Source organism: Epinephelus lanceolatus, chromosome 18 (assembly GCF_041903045.1).
Source record: "Epinephelus lanceolatus isolate andai-2023 chromosome 18, ASM4190304v1, whole genome shotgun sequence".
NCBI lineage: Eukaryota > Metazoa > Chordata > Actinopteri > Perciformes > Serranidae > Epinephelus > Epinephelus lanceolatus.
Genome location: NC_135751.1, coordinates 6,204,928 through 6,225,341, shown reverse-complemented (window position 1 = coordinate 6,225,341; position 20,414 = coordinate 6,204,928). Strand labels below are relative to the sequence as shown.

At 43.9% G+C, this 20,414-nt stretch overlaps 1 protein-coding gene across 2 annotated transcripts in view; it reads left to right on the top strand.

Annotated features, from left to right (window-relative positions):
* LOC117268579 (junction plakoglobin a) overlaps nucleotides 1–20,414 on the top strand; it is a 242,118-nt gene that overhangs the window by 177,757 nt on the left and 43,947 nt on the right. The gene's annotated exons all lie outside the window — the stretch shown is intronic.

Sequence of the window (20,414 nt, the reverse complement as noted above, 5' to 3'; positions counted from 1 at the left end):
AATGGGGGCTGTTGGTGGCAAGGCAACCCAGTCTCATTCCTAAGTCGTCAAAAACTGGTGCTTGGTCAGTGAGCCCCAGCATCAGACACAGAGGAAAAAAGCTGTTGTTTCACAATGGCATGATATGCAGCCGGTTGCTGTTATTGTTTATGGGCACCCAGCAGCATTAGGGGGAAAGGTGGCAGGACAACAACTACAGTTATGGCAGCGGAAGTCTGAGTAGGGCGGGCTGAAGGGGAGGTGGATGGGTCCAACAACCACCGACTTTTACCTGGGAGGCCGGTGTTCACTGCCCATATGATTGTAAAGACAAAGCCTGTTCTTTTTTTTCTAAACCCAACCACGTGCAAATGTTGTTAATAAATGTTGTACTGATGTAATGCATTTATTTCGAAAGAGACTGCATGCAAACTGTACATTTCCTGTGAAAACAGAAGTGAATTCTGAAAACAGAGAATGTAACAGGCTCACAAGGTGTCCCAGAACGTCAACAACCAATGCACCCAGGGTACCTTGTATGTCATATCTCACTGTGTAAAGTCCATGACCAAACGTCAATATGTGACAAGGTTAGAGTGACATTAAGTTGGGCAAGGAGGCTCCTGGTGAGGAGATTCCTGGCAAGGGGGCTGTAGCCATAGAACGTCTGGCTGTCCAAAGTGCTCCCATGTGCACGGCATCTGTGTAAATGTCCAGGAAAGAGACGTCATAGCAAAAATGTTAAAGTAGACAAATGAGAGTGAGTGATACGAACGCCTCATTACGTCCTCACGGATCCATCTTGCCAGTTGATAGCAAACGTGGGCATCAAAGTAACACATTTTTACTGCTCTCTGTGAGTTTTCCACAATCTGTATGTGCAGATGGTGAAAATGTGCCAGATTACACCCCCAAGGATCCTTGCTCCCAGTTGATATCCCTCCTGTCATGGAGGAGGCTGTGGATCAGGGTCCTCATTCTAGAGAGGTGGGAGGCCAGGAGGGAGAGACATGCCAACTCTCTGTGCCATATTGTGCAAATAAAGCTGCGATAATCTAGTCAAATTTTTTTTTCGGTGGTAAAGAAGTCTGCCACCTGAAGCATCTAAACATTGCTATCGGCATTTTAGGAGGCTGATGGCACAACTAAGCACCCACGTGCTTAGTTGTGAGCATCATTGTAGCACATTTTCTCTGCCCTCTGTGGGTTTGAAAATGGGAAGAGGAATCAGCACCTGTGGGCGTAGCCGCTGTCACCCGCAGGTTATAGCGGAGAGTAATTTCGGGAACTGCCCATTGGTTCGACTGCCCATTGTCCTGACCATATTAAACTCATTGTTTTGAAGTCCGTTCCGAAATCATCATGATGCCCTGTGGTTAAGGTCTGGTTAGGTTTAGGCACAAAAACCACTTGGTTAGGGTCAGGAAAAGATCATGGTGTAGGTTAAAATGAAAAAGCTGTGAGCCTGCTCCACCTCAAGCCGGTCGCAGCGCACCATACGCCCGCCGCGAGCCGTTCAGCACCGCGGACAGTCGGACTAATGGGATGTCGAACCAATGGGCTGTCGAACCAATGACATGGACCCGTAATTTCAGGATGAATGGTGAGATTTTTTACAATATGTTTTTTCATAACTTACCAAGAAGCCAGCCATCAAACACAAAGCCTACATGTAGTCTGCCCCCCACACTGGTATGCGTCAGGGAAAAGGACACGTGTGGCCAGGACTTTGTGCCAACACATTTATCATAACCAAGTTGGAGTCACATATGACTTGGACTTTTTTTGAATGCATGCTTTCAGTTTTCATTAACAGATTTGTTTTTATATGGAACCCTTTAAGCAATATGAGTGCAGTAAGTTGCACCAACTGCATTTGGAAAACCGGAACTTGCTGCCTCTTGATGTCAACCTGTTCTCCCACAGCATGAGGAAACATGATGTGTCGACTACACATTTTAATTATCCCATGTAAAACAGCTGACATTATGAAATTATTAAGATTAAATTTAACACACTTCCGTTATTCCCAAAAGGGCCAGTAGGCAGGAATGTAAACATTATGTGGTGTTAATCACATCAAGCACATTACTATTGACTAATTCTTGCTCATAACAACTGGTCCACAGAAATCCTATAGTGGTCAGTACCTGTATTTGTACTGGGATAGTTTGATTCCATCGGTTTGGTCTGTCTAATGCTGGACTCAGTTCAGCACATAGATCCAAAAGCACTGCTCCAGGTAATCTAAATCTGTTTATTAGCCAGTCATCATCATTAGCCAGGAAATCTTTGTGGTCCCTGAACAATCTATCTCTCCTAATTCTTCTATTTAGACTGATTGCTTCACACCTTGCCAAAATGATCATGGCAATCAGTGATGTCCTTAACCCTGTGATATGATTTGAAAATTGAAGTTTGATAGGTGAACATAGTTTATTTTTTTTATTTAAGTTTGTCTTGGTAAACTTGGCCTGCATTATGATTGGGACTCATAATTGGGATATGGAGTGTAATGACTGTGCGAAAGCTGTCACTGGCTTTACTTCCAGACTTGGCTCATTTATACAATCCATATGTGCAGGTGGTGAGAATGTGCTGGGTGAAGTGACTGAAGAAGGCAGAGTTTAAGTGTCTGACAGCACAGATGTGTTCACAGCAGCAACACACAAAAACTATATGAAAACTAAAGTCGTACTTGGTGATATATGCACAGTATAAGAAGATATTATTGAAAACTCTCAATGGTCTGCAATTGCTTAATGTATTTGATGTGTACATTTTAACAGCTACAGCGTGCTCCACAACTGACCATGAGTGTGACTCCACTGTGCTTGTGATGAAATACTAAGCAGAGTGTGATTTGACATTTGAGTTGGTTTGTATCTTTTACAATTGAAAAGTGCTTATGGAATAGTTGGCTCAGGAAGTTGTCCACTAATCGGAAGATTAGCGCTTTCATCCCCACCTGCTCGATTCCACATGTTGAAGTATCCTTGGGCAAGATTCTCCAAGCTACCCCAATGCTGTGTGAGTGCTGTCAATGTTTAGGTGAGCAGGTGGCACCTTGGGCTTCAGCCATCAGTGTATGAATGAGTGTGTGACTGGGTGAATGTGACGTAATGTAATGGCGTGGTTGAAGGACAAGAAAGTAGTGATGTCCAAATGAAGTTTCATGAACCACCAGTTGTATTTGCTGAACCCACTAGATGGCGCTCTTGGTGCAAGAAAGGTGCTATACAAATGCTAGTCCACCATGAATGGCTCACTAGCACAAGCACAAATAACACTGCTAGTTTGAATGGATATTTGTGATAAAGTGGATCTATAGTTGAAATTAAATGTATGCAACTTAATTTCTACAATTTGGCTTCAATTCACCACTTCACCATCTGCATTCCAAATTTCCCCTGCAAAGGTGCCATATTCTCCTGCCAGGTATTTTGTTATGGATCCTAACTTTTGAATGTGAAGTGGCGAATTCTCTTCCAGACCCAGTTTTGTGCATAAAAGGATATAAATGAGGCCCCAGGTGAAACGTTAGTTTTTTTTCCTGTGGTATTGGGGTTGATGCATGAGAGTGAGGAAATGTTAGATTAGGAGCAGAGTCTCTCACCACTATCGAAATGATGTTGGATCCTACAGGTTTTTTTTTTATTTCGCTTTGGCTTCCCAATAATTTCTCTCAGCTGCTGAATGGTGCTTTAAAGTCAGTTTATCTAGTTAATGTTCAAGCCTTTGTCCACTTGGTGGCCTCCTGCGTTTCCATTATCAAGTCATCTTGCTTTATTTGGTATACTGTGATTGATCATTGATTAGCTGCCTAACACTGGATTCACTGATTTCATTTATCATTGCATTTATTCATTCATTTGTATTCATTAGATGATAGTTGTGTCCATAGACAGTTCAGCAAAACCTTCAGAGATAAAGAAGCTTAGTACCAGGTCCAAACACGATTTTTAAATTGTTTTCAGTGGTGATTCAAAATTCAAATCTGTGGAATTCTGCAGAACAACAAAAAATAACCTCACACAATAACAATTTTAGCATATTCTTGTAATAACCTTGAATCAAAAAAAAGTATTAATCATGAAAACTTGAAGAAAAACTTTAAGCATTTGTTGGAAAAGTCAATCGACAAAATGTGGGACACCTGGGGCCGGTTGCACTAACTGGTCTCTACTATGCCTGGTCGTAACTCCTAAGATGGTCTTTGTTAAGAAGTCCTAAGGAGTGGACTTACGCCGGTTGCACCAACAGGGCTTACGCCTGGTCTTAGCTGTGCCGGTTTTAGCTGTGCGCGTCCATGGGAATGCCTCCGGAATGCCGCACGCAGCCTGCCTAGAGGAGTGTGGTGACATCAAATGATGCGCCGCTGATTCACCCCACGTGCTTGACAGTTGACAGTTGACAGCCCCTCTCATCTGTGTTGACAGTTTATTTACAGTTTAAGATTTGAAGAAAAAATGGAGGATCAACGGAAAAGAAAGGGTAACTTTACAAACATTGAAATTAGAAAATTAATCAAGCTGTACAACCAGCACAGAGACGTGTTGACTGCCAAGCAGTCAGACGTCGTCACAAATAAGACAAAACAGTATGTATGGGCAGAGATAACGGGGCACATCAATACATATTCAGACACTGGCTGCCTTCGTACAGAGGCTGACATTAGGAAGAAGTGGAAAGATCTTCTCAGCAAGGTAAAAAAAGATGTCTCCTCCAAAAAAAAATCATCCAACTGGCTCCTCCTCCCCCGAAAACCTCAATTTACAGTGACATCATTGTTGACGTATTTGGGGAGGATTCCCCTGCCTTCATTGGCTTGGATGGCGTCGAAAGTGGCAGCAATCCACAATCACTGGACGAGCCAGAGGCAGAGCCAGAGGATGTTCACCTTCATGAGGAAAGCAGTGTTTGCAAAGATGTGGATTCTACATAAAACTATAGCTATCTATTTAGCAAGGGTGCTTGTTTATTTTATTTTTTTTTACCAAAGTAAAAAAACACAGTGTTATAGGCCTAATAAAAACAAACAAAAAAAAAACAGTTCAAAAAGGAGTAGGAGTCGAACTTAGGGTATATATTCCTGCCCCTTTGTCACTTTTCCTCTATTAACTTAAATTTATAGAGGAAAATACTTACAATGCATTCCTAATTTATTTACAAGTATTGACAATCCGATTCCCAGTAGCCTACCTGTCAAGGTTTTTTTTTTTTAATTTAATTTCAGGCTCAAGCGATGCCAGTGCCACTCATGCCAGCACCCAGGCACCATCACCAAAGAAAAGGAGCAGGCGGGATGACCTTCAACAGGTGCTGCTGGAGAAAGAAATAATCAAGGTGGAGATGGAGACCAAAAAATAGGCTACAGACAGAGCAGGAGAAGTTAGAGCCAGGAAAATAAAAAATAAAATTAGAAATTCAGTTGCTCTAGCAACAGCTTAATATGCCACTCTCTGCGCCTGCACATATCTTGGAAGAGGGGGAACAGACCTTTGTGTCCCTTTGAATAAAATTAATTTGAATTTCTTGTATGTTGTATTAAAGAAAAAAAGATCAACTATATTTGTTATGTTGTACTGTTATAGCCTCTTATTTCCCCAGTTAAAAAGAGAAGAAAGATCAACTTTATTTTATTTAACATTTATTAATCAAACTGTAAACAATTAAGTATTTATTTGCAAAGATGTATACTATGCATTTCTTTCTGTCCTAGGCTATTTGTTTTCAAGACAACGAGCAGACATGCAGTTGGGAAAGAAGCAATACATTGGAAATGGTCAAATGGCAAGGAGCTGATTAAGCTGAAACTGTAAGAGAGGTCTGTCTGAAACTTATTATGAGGTGTGAACAATTTGTGTGCAGGCTAGCTGGCCACCGATATCCTCGTGCACTGCTGAGATCACAGGCTGCAGATCGTCCTCCTGCACCAGCTGATGATCCTACCTAGGGAGGGGGATTCTCTTGGTGACAGATGTTGTGGAGGACTGTGCATGCATCACTGTGCAGACTCTTTCAGGATGCATCCGCAGCTCCCCATGAAGGCAGTGAAACCTAAAACACAGATTATAAGTCTCCATGTTTACCTACATAATTGTTTAATTAATTATTCAGCATTTGAAGACATGAAATTCATACGTCATTATTATTATTATTATTATCATTATTATTAATATTATTTTTTTATTATTATTATTTGTTCATTTTTAAGTTAGCCTATAGATGCAACTTATCTGCGCTTGAGGACACCGATGCATCGCTCAACAACTGACCTAGTTGCCGAGTGGATGGTCTTGTAGCACCGTTCTTGGTCAGTCCTTGGAGCAGTTATAGGTGTCATCAGCCAGCGTTTCAGTGGGTAGCCACTGTCACCGACGAGCAGCCCGTTCACCCTACCAGCCTCGAAGTCCCGGTACAGCACACTCTTCCGGAGGATGTGAGCATCATGTGTGGATCCAGGCCATCTTGCGGTTGACAAAGAGATATTCATGCTCAGATGGTGGCTGGATCTTGACATGGGTCCCATCAATGCAGCCCATGATGCTCGGGATGCCGGAGGCCTGGCAGAACCGTTGCTTCATTACCACTGCCTCTGCTTCAGTGGGAAGGTGAACATGAAGCCCAAGGCGGCGGCTCAGTGACAATGAAACTCTTCGGATGGCCCAACAGGCAGTAGATTTGCAGACACTTACCATGTCACAGACTGTATTTTGGAAAGCAATCAGCAACTGTAAGGCTGGTGGTAGTGCTGCATTGCAGCCCAACATAAACTGTAAATCCGGTGACAGCTCTTCAGTAAGTTCAAATAGATCTCTCCTACCGAATCGAAACCTCTCAATCAGCTCCCCGTCATTGTGTACGTCCAATGGATTGCTTCTGTCCCTAATTACTCTCTCCCCATTATCAAGCTGCGCTCTCTGCACTCTGGAGCACATGAGCACAGCTTGATAATGACCATACATCTGCTCTTGACTAGGTGTAAGATTTACGCCCGGTCTATTAGGTCGGACTTAGAACACCAAGTTACAACTGGCTTAACTTAAGACCAGGCGTAAGCCCTGTTGGTGCAATCGGCCCCAGGTCATTAAAATGGGAGGTTCATTATGGAGCAGAGAGAACAGGCTCACTTATTACATTGTTTGTGAGTATGAAGTTTTAATATTACTGTTTATGAGCCAAGAATGTATGTCACCTTCAATTGGAGACTGAATTAATTAATTAGCTACAGCTGTCCCTTTTAGAGGGTGGTGCCCTGAGGGGATTAAATGCAAGTTAAATTCTGTTGCTCAGTATAAATGCTGATCATTTCCGATACCCTTAAGTTAAGTGTAATCACACTACATTATCTTTTGTACAAATCAATGTGATTACACCACATCTTTTGGTGCCCCATTGTAATGTATTTTTGTTACACGACTGATTAATAATTACAAATTGATAACGGATTACAAATTACTAGTGATGTCCAAATGAAGCTTCATGAACCTCCAGTTTATTTGCTGAACTCACTAGATGGCGCTCTTGGTGTAATGAAAAAGGCTCCAGGGATGGCACTCTTTGTTCAACAAAGGGTTGAAACCAAACTGCATTGCCATCCCTTGAGCCTTTTTCATTACACCAAGAGCGCCATCTAGTGGGTTCAGCAAAAACAACTGGTGGTTCATGAAGCTTCATTTGGACATCATTACAAATTACATATATTATGTCAAAATCAGCAGAGCCATCATTTTAGCATGTTAGCCAGACCCAGCATGCACCAGTTGGTCATGTAGCATTGTGGGTCTGTTTTGTTTGGGTCATTCAGTGCGCTCTCCAGATGGTGCATTAAATCAGTCATGAATTAAGGTACATAAAACCTTATTTTTAGCTATGCAATGATACAATAAAGCTAACAATAACCATAAGCTGTAATTACATCAGCCTTGATTGTATAACATTGTTGTGCATTTACACTATGTTCACCAACTGCAGGCCGCGGCTCGGGTGCAGCCAAAGCCCCCATACCATCAGTGAATGATACATTCAGCGTGTGGAAGCTGATTGCACACTGAAATTTTTCTTGCAGCAAAATTAGAGACTAGTCATTTTCTCTTAGATAACTCCTGTGTCTGGAAACACACATGCACGCACGCACACACATACACACACACACACACACAGACGCGCCTGTGTATACGCCCAAATCTACTCTTGACCTCATTTGCTCTTACTGCCTCAATTTATTTCAGTTGCATCAGAACACTTGTGTAAGCGTGTGTGTGTGTGTGTGTGTGTGTGTGTGTGTGTATTGTGTGTCAGTTTCAGATCTGCTGATCCAGAAGACACTAAAATCCTCGTCACTCTCAGTCTAGCATGACATTTTGGCATTCAGATGTGCAAATTAAACTTAATATTTTAGTTAAAATGCCAGCTTTCACACTTCATCTGCTCTGTGCACTGCTGCCCCCTGCTGGGAAGGCCAACTAAATTACAGACAGACCAGCAGGAAAGGCCACACACTGTATCTTAGTCGCACTGATGCATTGAGTTTGGTATATTTTTATCTAAGGATAAGGTTGGCATTGTTCTATATTCTTCTCAAGGTCAGACTGTGCTTGAAATTACATAGTTTGTACAAAGTTTTGTTTATCAGCCTGTCTGAAGGCAAAAGTGTTTATAGCTGTTGTGAATAGAAACCACTTGTTGTGGGGTGAAAAGCTTGTTGTCATGGAGTGGGCAAGACTCGATGATCATTCAAATGCGTATCAGTGGATAACAGTGCACACTTTCAGACAGTCTCTACTTGAAGATATTTATTGTGTTGCACTAGAATGTGCACACACAAAGAAATGACAGAAGTAGTCTATAAAATGAAAACATCTTGAGAGAGAGTTCAAACCCTGCCCACTTTGACTCTTTCACACACAGATTACCAATCACCCTTCCAATTCATAGATTTGGAGGGAAGATGGGCTCAGATCTGTTTGAGGATCCTATAATCCCTTTTTCTGAGGTAAAGTGCTGCTTTTACTGGCAACTAATGCCAGTGTGCCTTTCGACTATTTGCGTGCAAGTTGTGTTGTGTACACTGTTGTGTATGTGGTGTGTTGCAGCTATCCTGCTCTGGTGTACACAGTGTGCTTTGAACTTGTGGGACTTTGACCAAAACTTTGTGAGCACAGCCAATGGCTGGAGGCTATTGTTTGTGCTGCATTAAAGATGGATTATGGCTGTGTGATGATACAAAAACAAATCATCATCATATTGGCCTCAAAATAAAAACATTTGGTGGGCAAATTATCAGCATTTAGATTCAGCTTTGAGGATATAGGGATCTGGCTAATATTAATGCTCACATTGCCTGTAGATCTTTCACAAAGCAAACTTGTAAAAATGTAGAAACTAATGCTAAGTATTTGCAAACTGCTATTTGTAATGACGTTTGCTGCAGAGACTCTCTTCTCAAAATACAACATGTAGCGAAACACCATACACAGTGCAAAAGCCCTGTTTTTAGCCATGCTAGCTATGTGGTTTTTGGGATGGTTGGTCGATTGGTGAGTCAGTCTTTTGGTCTGTCCACCACTTTGGTCCAGACTCACATATCCTAACAACTGTTGATGGGTCGCTAAACATTTTGTATAGACAAATACCACCAGTGGTTTAATTTGTCAAGAGTGAATTGTCTCAGCCCATTGTCATCTCCAGGTAATCAACTTTGTCACATGTGATGTCAAGTGTGATACTGACACTGAAAGCAGCCTTAGCGTCTTCACGAGATGCACAAGGCTTTCAACAAAGTCCAATGTAAACATCTTGGTAACAATACATAATACTGAAAGCAGCTGATCTAGTATAAAGAGCGAGAAATTCCAAGTAGAGCAAGAGGGAGAGGAAGTGGACAGGTTCTTTTAGGAGACTGCTGTTCATGTCCAGTTTAAAACCAAAAGTCAGTCTTGTTTTAATGTAATGTTATGTGACTTATGTATGGGTGTGATGTCAGTGACGTGACATATTTACATCAGGTTACATGACGTTTTTACATAATCCTATAAAAAAAAAAAAACATAACCAAACTGTGGTCTCTTTAGTAAACCTAACCAAGTAGGGGCGGCTGTAGCTCAGATGGCAGAGCAGGTTGTCCACTAATCGGAAGATCAGTGGTTTGATCTCCACTCTGCATGTTGAAGTATCTTTGTGCAAGTCACTGAACCCCAAATTGCCCCAGATGGCTGCTTCATCAGTGTGTGAGTGTGTGTAAATGGTTACTGAGTAGTAGTGATGTCCAAATGAAGCTTCATGAACCACCAGTTGTATTTGCTGAACCCACTAGAAAGCGCTCTTGGTGTAATGAAAAAGGCTCAAGGGATGGCAATGCAGTTTGGTTTCAACCCTTTGTTGAACAAAGAGCTCTTTGGAGACTAGAAAAGCTAACCGCAACTGTTTCAGAATGTTAACCAAGTTACAAGGTGTTTCACTCAGGAGATCGCTGTGCATCACATAAAGTCGTTACAGGGTGCCTTTGGCGTAAGCATGATAACCTGGGAATGAGAACAGGACTGCAGAGAAATTTGCAATTCTTCTTTTGCAATTCTTCTCCGAAGGTAAAGTCATATGACTTTGGTGATTATCCTGCTTTTCATTTAGCACTACCAGCAAAACAAAATTTTCACCTATCCAGTGAAACAGTCTGCAATCTACTCGAGGGACAGTCAGAAATTCTGTACAGACATTCATGGTTTTAAGGCAATGGTGGACTTTGATCTCTGACTTTTCCTCAATCGCCACCATGAGGTTGACATTTCTGTTGCAGCATGAAATGTCTCGACAGCTATGGGATGGATTTCAATGGTATTTTGTACAGACATTGATGTTACCCACAGGATGAATCCTAATGACTCTGGCCATCATCTGACCTTTCATTTAGTGCCCCCATGAGGGTGACATCTTTGGTTTTGAGTGAAATATATTACCAACTACTGGGTGGATTGCTATGAAATTCAAGCCTCCAAAATGATAAATCAGTGTGGCTCATTAATGTGTTTTTAATAGTTTTGGACAGCAATGGAACTCTTTGGCTAGAGTAAGAAGCTATATCAGACTTACACACACACACACACACACATTAGGACACTTAATTGTTGGTGTGGTTTAGAATGCATGATTAAAAGAAATGTAAGATTTACGTATGCATAAACACTGATTCAAAATTGCACAAGCACCCTCACTTTTACATCTGCTCTCTATCTCTCTCTGTCACTCTCTATTACCTAGTTGAGGGAAATGGGCTCTTTCCATTTTGTCCCTCTCTCGCTTGCACACACACACTCGCTCTTCTCTCTCTCAGTCAGACAGCCCTGCCAACTCAGGCAGATTATATTAATGAACTGAGGTATTGGTGTTTAATGATGTGGAGTGGAGAAATGGACAATGTGACTTTATAAGGAAGCTTCACAGAGTTAGACTTGGTGAGAGGCAGAGACAAAGAAGGATTGAGGGAGGGGGTGAGAGGGAGAATAAGAGCAAAGGAAACAGGACTTTTTGCTACTTCTAATTGTTTAAAATGTCCTCAGCTATCATGATACTGTACCATTGTGTGTTTCTACCCCTTTGTTGTTATGTTATGTGGTAAATGGTAAATCTTCTATTTAGATCTAATCAAAACTTCATTCAAGGCTTGATTTGGACATCACTACCAACTAGGGCCTGAGCTGAAGGATTGCTATGGATTTTAGGGTATTTAAAGGGCCAGTGAAGGGCCAAATGTACCTGAGGCTTATGGGTCTTGTACTCAATGACACTCTGGAGCTCCACATAAGTTTAAGCCCTTATTGGCACCACAGACTTTTATAAATGTAAAGAAATGATAAATAAATTGCTCGTCTGTTATCTTAAGGGGGAAAAAAGTCTTTTTATCAGTTTAGGTTTTTTCTAGAAGTGTTTTATATACAGTTAGCTCCTAAATAGACATTTCTGTCTGAGTCTGTGACTCATAAGCACACATTAAGTACATTATTTTTCCCTCTTTTTTTGAAAAGCGCCCTTGACAAAACCTTGGAAACACATATACATAACATATTGTTATCTACTTTGAATTTGGATGTGAGGTTTCATGATATGGCCCCATTGTGTTTTCCAGCTAATACCTGCTGTATCTTGTTTTGAGATAATCAGGCAAATATGTAAAACCCTTTATTTCAGTATTTTGGAACTTATATAACTCAATAACAAAAACATTGATTCCATCAGTTGTGGAAACAACTTCAACATTACCTTTCAAATGAGACCATACATGTACATACACTAAAGATGGAATAAGAACAGCTTTTAATTTATTTTGGGTATGCCTTAGGTAGACATTTAAGGTGAATTTAAATTAATTTTGCAGGGCATTTATACTGTACAAAACATCTGGTGGCCCATGTGCTCACAATCCACGGGCACTATCCCAGTTCATCATCCATGCTGCTCATGGAGAAAAGTTGGCACAAAGTTGACTCACTGCACACAAAGTAGCTGCTTCACTGAAAGAAGACATGAGTACATCATTCAGCTGATGTAGGTCCCTGGGACTTAATCAATACATATAGTACCTGACGTAATTAGTGTCTCTCCCTATGTGTTGCATTAGACGTGAGAATTGTACCAGGACTTCCCTGGGTTACCTTTCCTATCTGGGGTTGTGTATGTGGTTGAGTTACCGCCAGGCCGCCGTGCTTGCTTCTTGCGACCAGCTCGTTTGGCGCAGGTGACTCTGCTGGATACCATTTGGGTGCTGTTCCGTCAGACTAGTCAGCCGGCTCGCTCTTCATTGTGGTTGTTCAGAATAAAAGTGTATTTACATAGATCATTTGGTATGGCGTGGCTTTCTCAGTCTCTTTTTGTCTTCAGAATGTCTTGCCTCTGGCGTTGGGGCGTCGGTGGCTTAGTGGTAGAGCAGGCTGTTGCCGCAGCAGCCCGGGATCGACTCCAGCCTGTGGCCCCTTGGTGCATGTCACTCCCTCTCTCTCTCCCCCCTTCACGCTTGTCTGTCCTCTCAAATAAAGGCTAAAAATGCCCAAAAAAATATCTATAAAGCTCAGAGGCCTCTCCAGCTCTCCCTCCAGGTGCAGCTAGTAGCGGCTTATGAGTCAATACCACCAATCCCCAAGAGTGACGTTAGTGCTAACCCTGCCTTCTACCACCTGCCTAAACCACGCCCACATCTACAAGACATTCATTAAACTATCAATAAAGCTATCATAACAAATGCTATCTAGAAATGTACAAGGATTTTGTCTAAAATGTTTTGAAATGGAATAAGTTGTAACTATCTGATCATCTCTCAGTACTTCACAGTGTGTGATGCTTGGCAATACACACACATATTGGTTCTGCTGTGCAAAAATGGTCCTGCGAGCACAGGGCTGTGACAAGTGCTTGCTTGACTGTCCCTGCGCTCTCAAACTACTCAACACTTGCTTGCACTTCAAGTTGACTTTTGAGACTTTGGAGGCAGGGGTGGAATAAACAGAAATTTGCAGCATAACTGTCAAGAAGATGTTGGGGAAAAAAGTTAAGTGAGGAACAGCCACCTCTACATCATTATCATATCCTTATCATTTAGAACACAGCAAAACTACATATTTGCCATTCATACAAGGACAACCATTTCAATAATCAACTTAAAGTAATCTCACAGAACGTTTGTGAAATGACCACAACCTCTAAACACTGCTTTATGCGGTGGTGGCATGTAATGTATTAAGTTATGTGATGGCAGCATGGTTGGGTTTTGGCACCAAAACTGCTTGATTAGGGAATGGAAAAACATTTTCTTTTTGGTTAAAATAACTGTTTGTTCTGTAGGGGACAAAAGTATGTGTGATATAATAATGTGATATGACTACATAAAGGACTTAAGTACAAGTTTAAAATCGTCTCATCTCTCGTCTCGTCGTCCTCTGCTTATCCGGGTCCGGGTCGCGGGGGCAGCAGCCTCAGCAAAGAAGCCCAGACAGTCCTCTCCCCCGCCACCTCCGTCAGCTCTTCCGAGGGAACCCCGAGGCGTTCCCAGGCCAGCCGGGCGATGTAATCCCTCCAGCGTATCCTGGGGCGGCCCCGAGGTCTCCTCCCGGTTGGACATGCCCGAAATACCTCCCATGGGAGGCTTCCGGGAGGCATCCTTACGAGATGCCCGAACCACCTCAACTGGCTCCTCTCGATGTGGAGGAGCAGCGGCTCTACTCCGAGTCCCTCCCGGATGTCCGAGCTCCTCACCCTATCTCTAAGGCTGAGCCCAGCCACCCTGCGAAGGAAACTCATTTCGGCCGCTTGTACTCGCGATCTCGTTCTTTCAGTCACTACCCAGAGCTCATGACCATAGGTGAGGGTTGGAACGTAGATCGACCGGTAAATCGAAAGCTTCACTTTCTGGCTAAGCTCCCTTTTCACCACAACGGACTGGTTAAGCATCCGCATCACTGCTGACGCCGCCCCAATCCGCCTGTCAATCTCCCGCTCCATCCTACCCTCACTCGTGAACAAGATCCCGAGATACTTAAACTCCTCCACCTGAGGAAGGACCTCCCCCCTGACCTGGAGTGGACAATCCACCCTTTTCCGGCTGAGGACCATGGCCTCAGACTTGGAGGTGCTGATTCTCATCCCAGCCGCTTCACACTCGGCTGCAAACTGTCCCAGCGAGAGCTGGAGGTCACTGTTCGATGGAGCTAGGAGGACCACGTCATCCGCAAATAGCAGGGACGAGATCCTCCCGTCACCAAACCTGACACCCTCCACCCCTCGGCTGCGCCTAGAAATTCTGTCCATGAAAGTTATGAACAGAACCGGTGACAAAGGGCAGCCCTGGTGGAGTCCAACCCTCACCGGGAACAGGTCAGACTGTCCGACAGTCGTAAGCCTTCTCCAAATCCACAAAACACATGTGGACTGGTTGGGCAAACTCCCATGCCCCCTGGCGTGGGTAAAGAGCTGTTCCACGGTTCCGCGTCCGGGACGAAAACCACATTGCTCCTCCTCAATCCGAGGTTCAACTATCGACCAGACCCTCTTCTCCAGCACCCTGGAGTAGGCCTTACTGGGTAGGCTGAGGAGTGTGATCCCCCTGTAGTTGGAACACACCCTCTGGTCCCCTTTCTTGAAGATGGGGACCACCACCCCGGTCTGCCGCTCCAGAGGCACTGCCTCCGATGTCCACGCAATGTTGCAGAGGCGTGTCAACCAGGACAGTCCTACAACATCCAGAGCCTTGAGATATCCAGGGCGAATCTCGTCCACCCCCGGGGCCCCGCCGCCGCGCAGTTCCTTCACTACCTCGGCGACTTCTGCCCCCGAAATTGGACGACCCTCCCCCGAGACCCCCAGCTCTGTTTTCTCACTGGAATACGTGTTGGTGGGATTGAGGAGCTCCTCAAAGTATTCCTTCCACCGCCCGACAATGTCCCCAGTTGACGTCAGCAGCTCCCCGCCCCCACTGTAAACAGTGTGAGCAAGTTGCCGCCTCCCCCCCCCGAGGCGCCGGACGGTTTGCCAGAACCTCTTTGGAGCCGATCAATAGTCTTTCTCCATGGCCTCACCAAACTCCTCCCACGCCCGAGTTTTTGCCTCCACGACTGCCGCTGCTGCGCTCCCCTTGGCCCGCCGGTACTCGTCAGCTGCTTCTAGAGACCCACAGACCAACCATGCCCTGTAGGCCTCCTTCTTCAGCCTGACGGCTCCCCTCACCTCTGGTGTCCACCAGCGGGTTCGGGGGTTACCGCCACGACTGGCCCCCGCGGCCTTGCAGCCACAGCTCGCAACAGCTGCCTCGACAATGGCAGAGCGGAACAAGGCCCATTCGGACTCAATGTCCCCCTCCGCCCTTGGGACACGGTCGAAGCTCTCCCAGAGGTGGGAGGTTGACAGGTTCTTCCACCAGGCGTTCCCAGCAGACCCTCACTGCTCGTTTGGGCCTGCCAGGTCTGCGCAGCGTCCTCCCCTGCCACCTGATCCAACTCACCACCAGGTGGTGATCAGTTGACAGCTCTGCTCCTCTCTTCACCCGAGTGTCCAGAACATATGGTCGCAGGTCAAATGACACGACTACAAAGTCAATCATTGATCTGCGACCTAGGCTGTCCTGGTGCCACATGCACCGATGGACATCCTTATGCTCGAACATGGTGTTAGTTATGGCCAAACTGCGACCCGCACAGAAGTCCAATAACTGCACACCACTCGGGTTCAGATCAGGCAGGCCGTTCCTCCCAATCACGCCCCTCCAGGTCCTGCTGTCATTGCCCACGTGAGCGTTGAAGTCCCCCAGCAGAACAATGGAGTCCCCGGTCGGGGCACTGTCCAGCACCCGTCCCAGGGACTCCAAAAATTGCGGGTACTCTGAACTGCTGTTCGGCGCATAGCAACTCCAGCAAAGGATTTGGGTTCCAGAGCCGGAACTATGTGTGGAGGTGAGGCCGACTATATCTAGCCAGTAGCGCTCAACCTCTTCCACAAGCTCCGGCTCCTTCCCCGCCAGAGAGGTGACATTCCATGTCCCAAGAGCCAACTTCCGTAGCTGAGGATCAGACCGCCAAGACCCCCGCCTTTGTCTGCTGCCCGATCCACACTGCACCGAACCCTTCTGGATCCCTCTGCAGGTGGTGGGCCTGCAGGGGGATGAGCCCATGTAGCCGGTTCAGGCTGGGCCCGGCCGGACCCCATGGGCGAAGGCCCGGCCACCAGGCGCTCACCCAAGGGCCCCAGCCCCAGGCCTGGCTCCAGGGCGGGGCCCCGGTAACCCTCCGGGCCGGGTACACCAACTCTTGTTATCTTCCATCATGAAGGGTCTTCTGAACCGTTCTTCGTCTGACCCTTCGCCCAGAACCAATCTGCCATGGGAAACCCTACCAGGGGCGAAATGCCCCCGACAGCACAGCTCCTAGGGTCATTAGGGCACTCAGATTCCTCCACCACGATAAGGTGACGGTTCTCGGAGGAGCAAAACCAAGTTTAAAATCAACGTTGACTTTTAGTTTCACATGGCACACAAACAGGGTGGGTGAAAGTCTGGTTTTACTTGACCCATCCACCACCCCAACCACCTCCCTACAGGGACTTTGTTGGTCTTTATACTACCTTTAGGTTAACATTAACCACAGCCCATTGCATGATGTCGCTGTACCAGGGACCACTACAACAAAAGATCACACCTGACTTTCCATTGGCACTGTTACTGTGGTGCCAGCTTGTAATTTTAATACATTACATGCCACCACCACATAAAGCGATATTAACAGGTTGTCATCATTTCATGTATTTCTGTGAGACCAGGTTGAATTAAGAGCAACCCCAATAAAAAAACTAACAAAAAAAAAAAAACAGGATGCTGTGTAAAAGTTGAATAAAAACATTATACAATGACATGTAAATTCTTTTTGACATATATTCAATTGAATACAGTACAAAGACAAGATATGTAATGTCCAGACTGATAAACTTTATTGGTTTTTGTTAGTATACACTTGGATATTTGATTCCTGCAACATGTTATAATAAAGTTGGGACAGGAGCATGTTTACCACTCTGTGGTATCACCTTGTCTTTTAACAACACTGAATAAGTGTTTGGGACCTGTAGACACTAATTGTTGAAGTTTTGAAAGTCAAATTCTTTCCCATTCTTGCTTGATATATTACTTCAGTTGCCCAACAGTTAGGGGAATCTGACTGATCCTGACCCATGTTGCGCTTCACAATGGGCCATATATTTTCAGTGGGAGACAGGTCTGAACTGCTGTCAGGTCAGTCTAGTATTTGCACTCTTTTAATACAAAGCCACACTGTTGGAACACATGCAGAATGTTTCTCATTGTCTTGTTGGAATAAGCAGGGACATTCCTGAAAAAGACATCATCTGGATGGCAGCATATGATGCTCCAAAACCTGTATGCACCTTTCAGCATTCATGGTGCCTTCACAGATGTTACCCATGATGCCATGGGCACTACCCGGAGGACACGACATCCATGATTGAAAAAAAAAAAGAAAAAAAAAAAAACAGAAAAAAATATGGACTCTTGATACCACAGCACACTTTTCCACTTTGTGTTGGTCTATCTCAGATGAGCCCAGGCTCAGAGAAGTCGGCGGTGGTCCTGGATGTTATTGATATATGGCTTTCATTTTGCATGGTAGAGTCTGAACTTGCATGTGTTGATGCAACACAAAATGTGTTAAGTGACAATGGTCTTTCAAAGTGTAGTGATATCCTTTTTACAATCATGTTGGTTTACAGTGCAGTGCAGCATGAGGGGTCATTCAATATAAGACTAAAGTCTTGCCACTTTCATACAGAGATATCTGTAGATTCTCTGAATCTCTTGATATTATTGTGCATTGAGAAACATTCTTAAACTGTTGGTCTATGTGCTATACTTGACAGAGTGACTAACCTTGCTTGTGAAATACAGAGCCTTTTGAGGATGCCCCTGTTTATCCAATCACGATACTTTAATCTGTTACCATACAGGTGTTTTTGAGCATTCCACAACTACCCAGTCTTTAGTTGCCCCTGTCCCAACTTTTTTGGAACGTGTTGCAGGAATTCAATTCAGAATTAGTGTATATTTACAAAAAACAATAAAGTTTATCAGTTTGAACATTGAAAAACTTGTCTTTGTACTGTAATCAATTGAATATAGGTTGAAAAAGATTGACAAATCATTGCATTCTTTTTTAATTTATGTTTTACAGTGTCCCAACTTTTCTGGAATGTGGGTTGTCATAAAATCATCAACATGTGATACTATTTCTTTTTGTAGCTCCCACTGGCAACTTCATTGCTCTAATGTTGCGTCATTAAATGCAATTACAGTGAAATGCAATTAGAAAATATTCACTTATAGACAATATTGAGGTGTCTATAACAACAGGGCATTCTGATGTAGACAGGGTAATGAAAGTGACCAATCCCAAAAGCAGATACATCAGCATCTGTATATCCTAGTGGTTCCCAACTGGTAGGTCGCAGTCTAAAAGTGGGTCTCAGGTCCATTCTGAAAGGACCATACGTGACTCGCAAACATGTCAATTTTAAAAATAAATAATTTACTTTTAAATACGGTGAATTCCTGGCACAGAGCTTTTATTCTGAAGGGCTTTCTGCTGTAGAGTGAGTGAATAACTGACTTTTGATAGACAGCAAAGTAGCTCAACGACATGGCCAAACACAAGTATGATGCTTAGCATATTAAACTGTGTGGATCTTGAAATAATGACTTACACCCTTTTTATAGTTGCATCAGTTGAATCAGTGCCGTAGTTACAGCGTAGGCTCCACGTTGACGTAGAGCCTACGCTGTAACCTACGATGTAGCCTGACGTGCACCTCCCCAGAATTGTACCTACGTGTCGCAGTGACGCGGACCTCCGGTCTGTCGCTGTATACTGACACCATTTCCCTCAGTGGAAACGCAGCTTGTATTTACTTGTAGTTCACAGATAAGAAACAATAAATTGTGAAGACAGTAAAGCCTCCACTAAAATAGCATTTTAAGTCTTGTGTGTGATTTATCCTTCAGGGATTTATACTTAGGGATTTATCCAGGTTTCATATGAGAAGAGGAAATCTCCGCTCGTCGCTAGGCCTGTCAATACAATGTAAAATGCCAAAGGCTTGTGCTAATAGAGTTAGCATGTTGTATTTGTTTGGAAAACGTGTTTAGTGTGACAGTTGTTTTGTCAGTGAACCTTGTGAGTTGTAATGGAGCCAAATTGTGTGTAGTTATCTTTGTTAAATCAATGTTGCTGTTGTTCCTGGTTTTATATGAGAAGATGAAAAGACTGCTAGTTGCTAGGCTAATTTATACAATGTAAAATTCCATAGGCTTGTGCTAATAATGTCAGCATGTTATATCTGTGGGGATAATGTGTCCACAAGTGTTTGTCTGTGAATGCTGCAAGTTGTAGTGAAGCCAATTTGTGTACTTGTGTTTGAAATTGTCTCTATTAAGCCATGTCTAATGGGTGTTTTGGGTGTGTTTTGAATCAACTAAACTTTACAGCACTTCACAGAAACCTCCGCTGTCGACTAGTGTTTTGGAGGTATAACTACAGAGTGACACACTCACCCACGCAGAAGTAAAAAATGCTCACAATGGCATAGGCGACGTGCATAGGCTATGTACGTAAGGTCTACGCACAACCATAAATCCTCTTTAAGGAGAAATCTGGACCCCATAGCTGGACCAGTTGGGAACCGTTGGTCTATTCCATTCCCACCTCCACTGCATCAAAAGGGAACTTGACAAGTGAGGGAGTGTTGATCAGTTGCGATTGGGAACAGACAATCTAGCTCATGCCTGCCACAGCCCCATGCTTGCGGGACCACAAGTGTGCATGTGAATCAAATATGCTCCAATGCACGGATGCTTTTCTGCTTGTGAATACTGTTCTGTGCACTCTTATCTTGTG